Genomic DNA, 15,700 nt, shown 5'->3' with positions numbered 1-15,700 from the left:
ACCACCATCCACTTTCAGAACATTTTTCACCTTCCCCAGCTGAAACTGCACCCATTAAGCAATAACTCCCCATTCCCCTCCCCCAGGCCCTGGCACCCACCATTCTACTTCTGATCTCTAGGAATGTGATTACTCACGTAGGTGGAATCATACAGTATTTGTCCTTTTGCATCTGGTTTGTTTCACATAACATGTTGTCCTCCAGGTTCATCCGTGTTATAGCATGTGTCAGAATTTTCTTTCCTCTTAAGGCTGAATGACAGTCCACTGTATGCATACACTACATTTTGTTTACCCATTCATCCATCGATGGGCATTTGGGTTGTTTCCACCTTTTGGCTATTGTGAGTAATACTGCTATGCACGAGGGTGTACAAATATCTGTTTGAGTCCCTGCTTTCAATTCTTTTGTGCCCATACCTGGAAGTGAAATTGCTGAATCATATGGTAATTCTATGTTATTTTTTGAGGAATGCCATTCTCCAATATTTGCTTTTAATGTGAAGATTCTACAACTTCAGAAAGTTTGTAAATCCCCATCTCACAGGCTCCAGGTATATATGCCATATTGTCTCTCGATATTGTCTTAAAAACTGGTCTTCGATCCTAGAGCAATCTGATCCCAAGCTAGAAGGGATCCCAGAGGTCATCAGGCCAATCTCACCACCTTATCAAAGAGAATGTAGTGGCCCAGAGAAGTGGTGTGACTTGCCTATGGCCACACAGTCTGTTGGGAAGAGAATCAGAGTAGAACCTGGGCCACAGCCAGTGCTGTGCCCACCAGGCCACAGAAGATGCACCTGAAAAAGCAGGTGCTCAAATCCCTACAATCACAAGGTACACGTGGCCCCCAAAGGAGGAAGTGCTCTGGGTCAAGCTTGCCCTCCCCAGCCTGGCAGCAAGGCTAAGTGAGACCCTGCCCACTGCACACGGCCTGGGTGCGGGGCCTGACGCATGCTCCAGTGGCCTCGTGGCACCAGCCGGTCCATCCCAAGGAGGCCAGGCCCAGCTGCACTCACTGTTTCTTTATTTTCCTTTAGAGCATCTCCTGTGATGCCTGCCCCACCCGCTAAGCCTAACACACACACACACACACACACACACACACACACACACACACACACACACACACATACATACACAGAGCAGCTGTGGAAGACTTGCTGCTTCTTCATCACCTGTTTCAGGGGTAGGCTGAGCTGGCCCCAGACAAAATGCAAAAAAGTGAAGTTGTCTTTCTTTTTCCATTTAATTTTCTTTCTTCCCCACTTTGGCTGCCTTCTCCAAATTCCCAAAACTCTGAGGTTGTCCTCAGAATACCGGGAGCTTCCCACCGCAGCATTCCACCTCACCATGACCTCACGGGCAGCGCCCTTTTCTCCAACCTCACCCCTTTGAAACTGGCACACTGCCCGTCCCTCCTGCTCTCACCAAGTGCCACGCTGAAAGCAGACCAACACCTTTCTCCCCAGTAACAGCAATGAAACTATCTTATTGTCAGATAGGCTTTACTGTACAAAAATCAACTTCTTGTCCATTATCCAAATGACCCCAACCACAGTACTGTAGAAATATGTGAGGAAAAGATGAAAATCTTCTTTTCACTGACAAGAACACTAACACTCAAGACAGTGAGTGCGTTGCCCAAGAGCACACAACTAAGACCGCAGCCTGCAGAGAGCCTCCATGCTCCGCCGCGAAGTTCTAAAGCAGGTAACGCCAGATGATAGGCACGTGGATAAATCCTCATGGGGCAGCAACGCTTCAACACAGGACCCGTGGGGATGTACCAGTTTGGCACAGGAGTGGGTCTCCAACGCTGGGAACTTCAGGGATTTGGGAAGACTAGGGAGATGCAATAGGACGGTCCTTTCTGTGGGTCTTGCAAATCCCACCAAGACGCTAATTGTCTAAAACTCAGAATGTGGGAGCCTCGCCTATGGCAACAGCCTCTCGGGAAGGTGCCTGGGCCCTGAGCAGGGTAGATTCCGGTTCCCCTGTGACCACCTAGATGAAGGGCCCAGGTGGAGGAAGGCCAGGCTGCGCCTGCAGGGTGAGGCGCCGGGGTGCGCGTGCTCCTGCCGGCTGCAGGCCGGCCGTGTGTCCCCTGCTCCAGAGCGGCCCCACAGTCCTCTGAAGGAGCGGAGCACGGGAGGCTTCGGCCGTGAGAAGAGGTGAGCGGGGCAGGGCAGTTACATCTCCCCTCCCACCTCAAGAAACCCTCTTCCTCACGCAGCAGAACGCACAGACGCAGGGCCCTGGCACAGCTGCGGTTCTCAGTGGCAGCTGCCTTCTGTCACCCAGGCCTTGCGAGGCTCTGGGGAGGAGTGTGCAAGGCTTCAGTCTGAGCCGCTGCTCGGGCCTCCCTCACCGCACGAAGCCTTGCTGAGCTCTGGGTGGGAGAACAGCAGAGAACAGGGAGTCGTTTTTCTGATTAACCTCCAGGCAACAGCCAAGTGGCATTTTAAACCCAAGCTGAGTATGACAATACCCGGGGTGTCTTTAAAACACTGGTGGCCAGTCCCTCCCCACCCCTGAGATTCTGATGTACTCATGGGTGGGTGTCCCGGCATCAGGACATCAAAAGCTTCTCCAGGTGGTTCTAATGTGCGGCTTCGACCCCTGCTCAGCACAAACTGCCTGCAGGGGCCACGTTCTGAAGGACAGGGAAGGTGGCAAGCGCGGGCCATGCTTGGAGGCTCACAGGGCACAAGAGGGAGAGCCTGGCCCAAGACGGGGCAGGATGAGGGTGCCCCTCCTTGAGGGGAAGGAGGCACAGACGAAAGCCTGGGACGCCCCCGGCCTCCTTCCCTGCGGCCTTGCTGGGCACTAAAGATGGGGGACCAGGGCTCCGAGCGTCCGAGAGGAAGAGGACTAAAGGGGCAGGCTGACTTTCTTGCTGTCACACAGGAGAGCGCTGTGCAGGTGCACCCACTTGACGCTGCCACCTGAAATGAAAGAGCCGTTACTCCCGCAGCCCGGGCACGGGTCACAAAGCCCTTCCACATCCCTCATCTCGCTCGAATCCCGCAGGAGCCCTGGGAGAGAGGCAGGGCGCACACCGGCACCCCGCTTTCCACAGCAGAGGGAACGGGCTTGGCGGACTGGGCGGGCGCCGCCTTCCGCGACAGTTCAGGGGCAGGCCCAGGCTGCACTTCGGCCCTCACAGGCCGAACCCCTCCTGGAGTCGCACACCCCGGGGACAACTCCAGGCACGGGATTTCTAACAAACCCCTGGCCACAGCATCCGTGCTCGTTCACGACGCTGGGAGATTTGGCCGGTGACGGACTCATCACTGTTTGCCCAGGACTTCCCAGCCTTCACAAGGAGAGCCCCACGTCCCGGGAACCCCCTCAGTCCTTGGCTCCCCCAGATTTGTCCCTCACATGAACAGAATGTGTTCAACTACTTGATATATTTGAACACACAAAAAAAAGATTATGTGTTTTCTAGTAAATGATTCGGATACTCTTAGGCATATAGAGAGTTGCCACACTGTCTCCTAATATTTAGACAAATCTTTCCTTGATCTGTGACCTATTTATAAAGAATACAGTGACAATAATTGAAGATTGTCATGTAAGATACCTTTGTGTCTATGCGCATCTTATTTTTACATTTTGCTCTAATTACAAACATACATGTTTGGTTGATTTATTAATTATATTTTATTTATAAAATGAAAATATTCTGCTAGCAGGCATCTCTCAGTTACACCCTTCCATGGGAAGACAGCTGATTTGGGCTATGGAAGCCATAAATGGGGACAGACATTCTTAACTCTTTTGGGCCATGACCCCTTTGGCTGTCTGGTGAAGCCTATCATCTCCTCAGAATACTATTTTAGAATGTACAAAAGAAAACACAAAGGATAATGAAGAAAATACAGCTATCAAAATATTGAAGCAGATTTGTGTTATAGTATCATATGTTTCCTTATTAACACGTTAAATAAGGTCCAGTGGTGGTTCTAATGACCACCATGATTTTGAAATGGTAATGAGTATACATGATATCCTGAGGTGTCTGCAACAACTGCAGTGTGAGATGAAAATGTCTGTGATTTCTATTGGCGACAAAGTCACAGGTACTACAGATATTACTGTGAATTGTTGCCTACGTGCATAAATGAAGGAAATGCTAAATTTTAATTGGCAATCAATACAAACAAAGACGTAAATTTTTTTTTCTCGTCCAAGGGCATGAAGTCCTTGATATCAGGTTCAGAGCCCCTGACCTACAGTTTTTACTATGTATGATGTTAGGGAATCCTAATTACATTTCAAGTTCTTGGGACCGCATTTTCCAAAATGTGTTCATTGGAGTACCACTTTTAGGAACTGATAGCGGCCGTCTATTACAGGTTAAACTGTGCCCTCCCAAACAGGTGCTGAAGTCCTAACCCCCATACCTGTGATTGTGGCCATATTTGCAAATAGGGTCTTTGTAGATATAACCAAATTAAAATGAGGTCATACTTGATTAGGGTGGGCCCTAATCCAATGCAATGGTGCCCTTAAAAGAGAAGACTCAGGCACACGGGGAGAGTGTATGTGATGATGGAGACAGAGCCAGAGGATTTGTCTGCGTTCCACGGAACCCCAAGGATTGCTGGCAGCCCCAGCTAAGGAAAGAGTGTGGAGCAGACCCTCCCCTAGAACCTTCAGACAGAGCGTGGCCCTGCCAAAACCCTGATTTTGGACTTCCAGCCTCCAAAACTATGAAAAAATAAATGTTTGTTGTTTTAAGCCACCTGATTTGCGGCACTTTGTTATGGCAGCCCTAGGAGACTAGTACGGTAACCTTTGAAAAAAAATAATTTGAGCTCAAAACACTTGGGAATCCGTGAGCATTAAGTTTCCCTTTTGGAGACCCGCAGTACACCTAGGATGTCAGTGATTCTGAAGACGACTCATAGTCGAGTGCTAATGTAACCTAGGCCACACCCAAGTTTGTTTAGTTCAAAGACATCTTATTCGTGGTACAGCTAAATAATGATGTTTAGTGGAACACTAGACGTCCCGGGAGTACAAAACCAACCATCAAATGTGTAAAGGGACTGGAAACCTTCTAGAAAAGTGTGGGAAGTGGTGCACTGACACGAGCAGCACCCGAAACACAGCACGCTAGAACAGACGGAGGCCTCAGAACTCAGCTCATTTCTGCCACTCATTTTTGCCCTCAGGAGCCTGAGGCCCAGCTTTAAAAAGTGTGTTGGCCAAAACACAGACACAGCCCTAATGTTTGCATAACTGAAAGAAAAAGTTATTATTAGACCCTGAATTCTTTCAGTTGGAGTCATACAAATTTCTTTCTGAATAAGCCCATTCTGTAGTTCCATGAGTCCATGCAACCTAGCTAGGTTCTACCTTCCTAACAATTGAGCTGAATTTCTACTTTTGGAGGTGGCTATTTTAGGTTATGTGTGGGACCTACCGGGGAGGACTCTGAGACCAAGCCGCGCTCTAGCAAAGTGAAAGCCCCTCAACAGCTTCCCTCCAGGAGACAGGCAACCTCCCCCAGCCACTTGGCCTGCCCAGGTGGAGAAGCCGCCCCCTGCACCTGCATGGGCAACACGCACTCCTGACGCAATGACAGGTGAGTGAGGGCGTCTCTAGGAAGACCACGGGCTCCGGGTGCTTCAGGAGCGATGACTGAGTGGGTCAGGTCGTCTGGACCCACGGCCTGGGGCTAGGACACTTGCGCAGTGAATTATTGATGGAGTGCTGCACTTTGGAGAACGTGCCAGGAAGGGGAGACAAGCGTGACAGGGCAGAGTGCACCCTGAAACACTCGCTTCTCACCCCAGTGTCTTCGTGTTTTAATTGCACTTCTATGTTTGCCCAGTTTCAGTTTTTAAGCCACTAAGTTGATGCTGTTTTGAAGCCAGCTCGTACAGACTCTCAAGAGAAGATTATCAAACATCCAGAATTTCTGCGAGCCAGTTGTTAAACTATTGGCAGCTTGAAATTGGCCACAGTGGGAATATTTTTACACCGTGGAAATCGGCAAATGTTATAAACCAGGGTTGTTTTTTATTTTTTCCAGCGAGCTGACTTCCCACTCTACCAAGCCATTCTCCATTGACTTTACAGAAGACTTTGCCTCCCCCCCAGCAGGCTCTGCTAAATTCGTACTGGGATTGCGGACAGCTGCCCCTTTCTGTCTTTCTAACTTTAGCCTGCGGATCTGTAATCTTTCTGTGGGAACCACTGTTCTTCTGCCCTGCCCTCTTGTAAACTCTTCCCACTTGCAGCCCAGAGTGGAAATGAAGGCCTCACGGCCAGAAACAGGGACCCTGAGAAGCTCTGCTTCCCCAATCAGCAGTGCCAGAGGCTTCACGGCTTGATGTCATTTCACGCCCAGTATCAACTGGTTTGCAAAAGCAGAAAATACAGAAAGTGCTGTCCTCGTCACCCTGCTGTCTGTGGGAAGGCGGAGGCTCTGTCTTCCAGCAGTGGTGGCCATCACCCTTCTGCCAGGCTGCCCACCTGGAGCCTGCCCGTCCTGGGTAGGAGCATCCCAACTCCGCTCCAGATGGCAGGAAGCCTGCCAGTGGAGCACGTCACCAGCTTCCGCCGGGTGGTGAGAATGTGACTCCAACGTGTGTCTCCTCGGCTGCTTACACTCGCTGCTCCTTCCCTCGCTCTTGACATCCAGCCAAGATCCCTCCTGATCTTCTAATGATCCCCTGTAACAGCCTTGGAAATCTCCTGCTCACCAGAACACATGCAAGTGTATGCCAGATGAACAGAAAAGAGTGCTGATCTAATTCCTTTTTCGGGCAAAATGTGCAGTAACCAGAAGCAGGTTAGACCTGTTGGAAATTCTTGCGGGCTGGTCATTTGTGAGTCATATTTACATGACCCTGAATTGCCTGGTTTGGGGCTAATTGCATGGTTTGGCCAGCTGCCTGTGTAATTGGCTCAATTTGCTTTTAGAGGCCAGTAAAACAATGATCTGAGGTCACTGGCTGATTCAGACCAAGGGGCAGCAAAATTGAAAGCAAAGCAGCCGGCCAAATTAACCAATAAAAAGGCCAATTCAACACTACATGGGTAATTCAACCTGCATAAATGTGGGGAAAATGATCAGTTTGAAACATGAAATTGTTGATACTTGACTCTTCTAATCTTTAAAAAGTGACGGTTTATACAGGTCAGCCGAATAGTATATCCCTTGATTTTCAGGTAATCACCACTCTAACATTCCAGGATTGCTGGGGCTAGGGAAGTGGGGAGGTTGGTGGGGGAAAGAAGTAGATAATCTGTCTCCTCACTGCCTATGGTCTGGCATGTTCTTCTCCAGTACGGAGTTTAATGGAAAGAGCTCTGGTTTAAGACTCAGGAGATCTGCATTTTAGCCCCAGTCGACCTCCCGTATGGCCTTAGACAGACATTTCTCCTTTAAGTCTCATTTTTTTCAACTGAAGCAATATCATAAACATTCTTAGGATGCCAAAATGAACTGACGGATGGGAACATAGCTTTTTAAAGTGAAAATTACTACATAGATAATTTATAAAGGCTATACACATTATGGTTATCAACTCCTATTGATATGTGAATATGTACACTCCCTTGGGAGAGAATTAATTTTGAATGCAAGCGTAACTGATTACCCCTTTGTTCCAGTGTCATTTCTGATAGCAAACAATGCCAAAACAGTAACAAATTGCCATTGTATCTTCCATTAGTCATCAGAGTATAAAAGATTTGATAAATAGCGATTTGACATTGGCTCTTTGGGGTGGGAAATCTGTGTTATCGACAGTAGCAAATTACATGTCTTTGAAAAAGACGGTGTCACGGTTCTTAAAGGTTATTTGCATTGCTGACGAGACATAAGAAAACCCCAAAGAGCTTTTAAAGGCCACGTCTGTGAGATGAGCAGCCTGGTGTCCCGGCCCAGCCCCCGCTTGTTGCAGCGTTTATGAGACTCGCTGGGCAGCTGCCTGGACGTGAGCCCTCTCTGTCCAAGAACAAGCTGCCAGGCTGAACAGAGAGAAGAAAAACAGCTTCCGTAGTATTCCCTGACTTTGAGGACAGGCAAGGGCCGAGCTGGGGGCGCTGTGCTGTGGAGGCTGGGCGTGCAAGAAGGTCGAGGGTGTTTTTCTGTGTCCTCTGCTTCTGCCTCGTGTTGCTTCCACGCAGCTGCCTTCTGTTCTCCCACTCCGGCGCCAGCCCGGGCAGATGCCTCCCTCCAGAGCCGCTGGCAGCCCCGCTCCACTGGCAGCTGTCGCCGCAGCCCCGGGAGAGCATCGTGACGACCGGCACCAGCCGTGAGCAGGGCACATCTGCAGAGCGTCCCCTGCCCCTGGCTGCGGGCCTACAGGCTCAGTGCCCTGCTGTGCAGGAGGTTCCCAGCTGGCACCACTTAACACGACCCTCTCCTTCACCAGGGAGGCGTCCGGCCATTTGATTTTTCACCTCTGAGATGCTCCTCTCTGCTGCGAGCAATATGGTGCTTTATAGATACATACTTATCTTTAAAATTTCCAGGCTTAGAGGATATTTATAAAATTCCATCGATGACCTTTCCAAAGTCTAAATGGGGTAGCCCGCAAATGTTAACCAGCATTATTATTTTAAAGACAAAGTAGGCTGGGCACAGTGGCTCACGCCTGTAATCCTAGCACTCCAGGAGATTGAGATGGGAGGATAGCTTGAGCTCAGGAGTTCGAGACCAGCCTGAACAAGAGCGAGACCCTGTCTCTACCGAAAGTTGAAAAATTAGCTGGGCATGGTGGCGCATGCCTGTAGTCCCAGCTACCCGGGAGGCTGAGGCAGGAGGATCGCTTGAGCCCAGGAGTTTGAGGTTGCTGTGAGCTAGGCTGACGCCACGGCACTCAACCTGGAGCAACAGAGTGAGGCCGAAAATAAATAAATAAATAAAAGACAAGGTAAAGGAATACCAAATCCATGAGGACATTATGCTAAGTGAAATAAGCCAGTCACAAAATGACAAATATTGTTATGAGGTAGAATAATCAAACTCATAGAGACAGAAAGTAGAATGGTGTTACCAGGGGCAGGGGGGAGGGAGTGGAGGGTTAGTGTTTCATGGGGACAGAGCTTCAGTCTCGGGGGGTGGAAAAGTTCTGGAGATGGGCGGCGGCGAGGGCACGTACCGAACTGTACACTTAGAATGGTTACGACGGTAAATTTTATATTATGTATATATTACCACGATTTAAAAATTTAAAAAGAATACCAAATTGAGAAGTAATAAAGTTCATGCAGTTACCTATATCAGAGGTGCTGGGAGTCAGAGGGAGTAAGAAACAACCCTCCAAACAGAAATGTCCGTGGTTACCCAAAACAAGTTGTCCCGTTCTTACCGATTGGAAGTTTTCTCTAGGAAAGTAGCTATTCCTGATTGCATGTCTAAAATTATTACAGAAACACAAAGCCAAAAAGGAGGCCGACGTGCAATAATATTATCTCACAACACTTTGGTGGGGAAATGAATCAATCAATCCACCGCCTCGTGGTTGTTTCCTACGCTCGACGAGGCTTTGATTTTAGAGACGGGGCCCGAGGCAGAAGTGGGATGCACAGTGGCTGTCCGATTTGTGGTAGGATGTGCCCCTCCACTCACACCACAGGTGAAAGGTCAGCCTGGCTTTTCGTCTAGCTGTGCCTCCCTCAGAATCAAAATTACAGTTCTCAACGCTGGCTCGAGTCCTTTCATCTTCATTTTGACCAAAATGGAGCCAGGATCATGAGAATTCCTCGGGGCTCGTGTTGAAAGGAATTTCCCCCGCGCCTGCCAGAGTCTCAAGGGGCAGCCTCCTTCCACGGCTGAGTAATCACAGCTCCATGCGACCGAACAAACAGCATCTCCTCTAAAAATAATAATAATAATAATCAGTGGAAGGAAATTAGCTCAAGAGAATGAGATGAAAGCCAGTCCACAACTGTGCGTCCCAAGGAGATGCTGTTCCTTGATGTTCCGAGCTCAGTCCCAATTCTAAGGACTAACTTTGAAAAGATGACCACTGTTCATAGCTTCATGAGACAGAGAGACAGAAAAAATGAAAAGAGAGGAAAGAGAAAAGACAAGAAGATGAGAAAGAGAGGGAAATTCTATGATAATGTTTTTTCCAAAATTGATAATTAAGTCAGAACTTACTGTGTGCAAATATAGAAGCAGTTGTCAACAGAATTCCGGAGAACGAACACGATGACCACGCACAGCCCGCTACTCCCCTCCCAGGGTAAGTATCGTCCCCTGTGTGCTCAAAGGATGCTGTGAACCCCCTCATTCCACCTCTTGTCCCATAATCAGGGGCTTATTGTAGGGTTAGAGGTTCCTTAAGAACAGGACCTTCTCCTAGTGTATGCCCAGCACCTAACACGGAAGGTGGCACGGAGGAGGCATCTGTCAAACGCTTGCTGAGGGGGTGAACGAACTCAGAGACACAGGGAGGGCCTGCAGGCCCGGTGGCTGAGCCCGCCTGTTGCCCACGTGGCTGCAGCTTGCGGACTTGGGTTTTCCCCAGAAGGACGTGGGCCCTGGACTGGCCCGTTCGATGCCGAGTTGCGTCTGTCAGGGCGAGGGCTTAACTCCTGTTACCCTGTGAGTGAGGTGCAGGGCACGGGCAGATGCGTGCGGCTGCCGTCTTCCAGTAAACAGACCAAATGCTCATTTCCCTCCAACCTCCTCTCCAATCTCACCCACCCCTGCTCTCAGGAGAGCAGTTAATCATGTCAGTGTCTGCCATGCGTACACTGTGCTAAATAAAGTGCATTGTTTATAAAGTGGGCTTATTCTCCAAGCACAGAAGCGGATTCCTGGGCACATTGTTGTGCTGAGTGTAATTAATGAAATTCTCTTTGGATCAAACTGTCCAGTGGAATGAGATCGTCAACTGCCAGACTGAGCCATTCAGACCCAAAATGGATAGTCTGTATCCAGTACCAGATTAGGAAAAAAAACAAAAATCAACCATGTTGTTCAATGCCCCTCAGCATCAGGAAACGACCAGAACACAGGTCGAGATAGTTGGAAGTATGGAGTCAGCTACCATTTCCAATTTTCCCTTTTCTTCTGATTGTCAACACTTATTTTAAGAGAGAGTTTTTTATGCACCCAGGTTAGCATGTTTGAAGCAGCATTTCCTACCATCCACTTGAGCAATCACTTAACCAGGACTGCACATCTGCAAAGCTGCTGGGGGGGCGGCGAGCATGCAGCACTGTGGCTGAGATGCTGCCGGCAGGGATAGGACGCTCCTCCCTCCTTTCAGAAGGAACTAACAGCAAGTGAGGGGAGAACGAGAAGAGCTAGGAAAAGCAGCTTTGATCACTTGGCTGGGAATCATCACTCTAGAGAAAACTTGGAGAGCTCCAAATCTCCGTAGAGTAGATTCTGTCTCATGCACTGAGTATGCGCAATAACCTGTCAGTGGCCTTCAGAAACATTTTCAACGACGCTGAGACCATCCTGCAATGCTGTGCATAAATTGGTCGGCACCGCAGTACACGTGGCCTCATCGTCTGAGCTCAGATCCTCCCGGCACTCTGCAGACTCACCGCTCAAGTTAGGCAACCAGCTAGAAAACACTGTAGCAACACAAAATCCCTTCCAAACCTCCACAGAGAGTTGCTCATGGGGGAGATCCAAATGTGAGTCAAAAAGGGACAAAGGGTTGGGGAGTTGACGTTGCCTTTGTCTTCCCAGAATGTGGGCGGCTGCCTGGCAGATAGCACTGCAACAAGTGCTCTGCCCGCATTTGAGCCAAAGAGCTGTCACTCCTGCTTGAAAATCTTGGCACAACCTGGAGGTTTCCCTCACGTTCTCCCCCCATTACCCAAACCATGGCCAAAACCAGCTTTCTCATTTTTCATGTGGCTGCTTCTACAATTTTGCTACTAGGAATCCAAATAGGGTGAAGTACCTGCTGGGCAGACAGTACCTCCAGCCTTTCTGTCCTTCTCCCAGGCCTGGCCTGTATGTGGCTTCCTCCCAAGAGGTGCCTTTTTATCTTCAATCTGGACCAAAAGGCTCAGAGAGTTCCCAAGGAGCGGGAAGGCACCGTCATGGGCAGGCTCTCCTTCCACGGCGGGCGCTGGGCGCCTGAGCTGACCTCAGCTGGGCTGGGGGCACCAAGCCACCTGCCTGCCCCCCCACCTGCAGGACTCCTCAGCTCCACGCCTCTTCTGCCCAAGCATCCCCAGAAAGCTGCCTCATTGGGAGGCCAAATCCTATGCCTCACTGAGGAAGCAGATAGCCCAGAGCCAGAGGGCCCATGTTCAAACCCCGGCTCTGCCCTGGTGTGACTTGGACAGCTCAGTGTGCATTTCTTGCCCCCAGCAATTCCATGGCAACACTAACGGACACTTCCTAAAGGCACCGAACACAGCGCCTCATCCATCGGGCCCATGCCAGCCAACCCCCTGTCTGCTCTCAAGTCCACCTGGGCCCTGTCCGTTCTTCTTCCTTCTTGAGTTTCCCTGCCAAGTAGTCTGTGCCAGTAGTTTGCGCCAGCAAATGGAACTGGGGATGGGGAGGGGCCAGGGCATTTCTTCCTCTGGCCTCCAGCAGCAACCTGGACAGTGGCTCCACCTCCCACGGGACAGCCCCTCCTCCACAGTCCCAGCTCCCGCTCCACAGGCCTGGTCTGATTCCCTTTCCCACCCGGTGGCCCCGATTCTGGCTCTGGCTGATTCTACCTCTGACACCCGAGCTGGTGAGGCTTCCTACTCTATTCATCTCAGTTCACCTGCGCATCTCCTGTGTGGCTTCTCAGCTCTTCCTGTGGAACCAGTTCCCTGTATTAAATTCTCACTGTTGAAAACATGCTGAAAACTTGTTTCCTGACTCGACCATGAGAGATAATGTACCCCCCGCTCTATTTTACTCATCTGTAAATCCAGTTCATTAGGCACCCCTAAATCCTGAGAGCACTTTATACCTGAAACCCCTCACACATATCAAATCCCCTCTCCCCATAATAGAAGACCACCCCCTACATAGCTAACTGACTCCCGACCAGGGTCCTTTCTGCCTTCTCTGAATAAGGAAGCCTTAAACGTATTCCTACCAGAGAAAAACAGTCTACTTCAGCTGAACAAACTAGTTCCGCCACCCCTGGCGGTGTAGGCAAATCAGCAGCGGGTCTGTGCTGAGCTTCAGAAAGCAAACACCTGCATGCACTCCCCGTCCACAAGCGCTCCCTGGGCTGTGCATCGTGGAAACGAGGGATTCTGGCTGGCAGGGTGCAGAATGGAGAGCTGAACACCAAGACCTGCTGGTGTTCCTTCTGTAGAGCTTTAACATCATCCATCCCCAGGAGCCCCGGATTCTATAAATTCTCTCATATCTAAAGCTTCAGTCCAACATGATCTTCACTGAGACAAGGGCAGGCTGATAGTGGTGTCCTGAGTGATGACGCAGGGATTTCCAGGCATGGTACAATGAGGACGCATTCCTCCCTAATCAGATGCAGCAAGCTGTCCAGAGGAGTCTGGTGTGTCTCCATGACCATATTGTCCTTGTCAGGGATCCTGGGACCAACCTCACAGTTGTTTGGAACTACATTCAACACACCCTCCTTCGTATTTGCAAGGACTGGGATGGCTCCACAGCTAGACTGGGCACATTGTTTCTCTGTGTGCCTCGCCGTTAGAAATATACCTTTCATCAAAGAAGGAATCAATCACTTACACTCAGCTCTTACCAGGACAAAATCCTCTCACAGGGCAGCCCATGGCACAGACCTCACATCTTTTGTATAAGGAGCCTGCAGGTCCCCACCTGGCTACTTTCCTGGGGACAGATGGTGGACACATGAAAGCTGCCCCAGCCACTGGGGACAGGACACTGAGGCCTTGCTTTCCTGACTCCAGACCGGCCAAAAATACCTTGACATGGTTAACAAGAGAGCATCCCAACTGGAGCTCAGAGAACTCTGAAATTCACTACATTTAAGGGCTTTTTAAACCTTTAAGAGAGTCTACCACAGGTCATAATAGATTCTCAGTAATGCTTAGCCCTGTGGCCCAGTCATGACGGAGAGTTCTGGACTGAGATTGTTTATTCCACGCTTCAGGGAGAGGCTTTGTAGAAACACCAGCCTTCATTGACAGTTTGGAATTAAGCTCTAATTCTGAGATATGTTTCCCTATATCTTAGAATTTTTTCAAAATGGAGTCCTTAATTGATTATCATAGGCACAAAGACAGTCTTTAGAGAGGAAGGTTTGTGTCCAGAAAGCTTTAAATCCTGCCAAAATCTGTATTAGTCTGCTAAAGCCGCCATAACAAAGCACCACAAATGGGGTGGCTTAAACAACAGAAATTTATTTCTCACAATTCTAGGGGCTGGAAGTCTGAGATCAAGGTGTCAGACGGGCTATGAGGGAGAATCTATTCCATGCCTCTCCCTTAGCTTACAGTGGTTTGCTGACAGTCCTTGGCATGCTTGGCTTGTAGACACATCACCCCAATCTCTGCCTCCAGGTCCACATGGCGTTCTCCCTGTGTGCAGGTCCATGTCCAAACTGTCTCCTTTTATAAGGACATTGGTCACATTAGATTAAGGTCACTCTATTCCAGTATCACCTTATCTTAACTAATTCCATTTGCAACAATCCTACTTCCAGATAAGGTCACATTGTGAAGTTATTGGAAGTTAAGACGTTAACATATGAACTTGGGGACATAACAGTTTTGCCCCCCTAAATGCATGCCCTTCTTACAGGCAAAACACATTCACCCCATCCCTGCATCCTCAAAAGTGTAGCATCAATTCTAGGTCCAACATCTTTCTCAAATATTCTCTAAATCAGATATGGGCAAGAGTTGGGGTATGATTCATCCTTGGGCAAAATTCCTCTGCATCTGTAAACCTGTGAAGCCAGACAATTATCTGCTTCCAGAATGGGAATATCTACCCTCCACCTGTCCCACCAGGGGATAGACATTCCCATTCCAAAAGGAAGAAGCTAGAAGGAAAAAAGGGGTCCTAGGACCCAAGCAAGTCAGAGACCTAGCAGAGGAAACTCCACGAAATTTAAGACTTAAGAATATCTTCTTTGCTTGATGCTCTGTGGCTGATCACAATATAGGCAAGGTCCTTCCCCTCAATTAATGCCTTCAGTGTGGTCCTAAAAGGGCACCTTGCGAGATCCCCCAAATTCAGATCCACGGTCCATTGACTCTAGACGCAACACAACTCTCATGCTCTCAAAAATCGTAGCCAGGTCTGTGACTCGAACACCCAGGCTTTAGGTGCAACTAGCCCACCACTGACTGTTACCACTCTGTTAAACCTGCCAGAGAGACCAGAAGCCATCAAGGCTTTTCAAAGCATTTATAGATCCATCACTGGCCAAGCCGATCTCAATGCATAACCAATGCTTTCAACGCTCTTTCAAGGAATTGTTTCGATTTGACCTCCGCAATCAGAGTGAGAAGCACTGTCTTTCTGGAAAAGCAGATTGCTATTTCAGATAGTGTGAAGTAGGTCTGTCCTCCGCTTCTTAAACCCAAATTGAAGATTTCAGGGCCTCTTCAGGATGAAATGGAGGCATCTCCTCTTGCCACAACAAATAAAAAGGAAGTACCTCATTTGTGACGACATGAATGAACCTGGAGGACATTATGCTCCACGAAATAAGCCAGGCACAGAAAGGCAAATACCACATGATCTCGCATATAAGTGGAATCTAAAAAAGTCAAATTCACAGAAACA

The sequence above is a fragment of the Propithecus coquereli genome, unplaced genomic scaffold (genome assembly GCF_000956105.1).
Source record: "Propithecus coquereli isolate 6110/MARCELLA unplaced genomic scaffold, Pcoq_1.0 Scaffold253, whole genome shotgun sequence".
NCBI classification, from domain to species: Eukaryota; Metazoa; Chordata; class Mammalia; order Primates; family Indriidae; genus Propithecus; species Propithecus coquereli.
The sequence above is the reverse complement of the archived record's forward strand: the minus strand, read 5'-3'. Positions refer to the sequence as shown.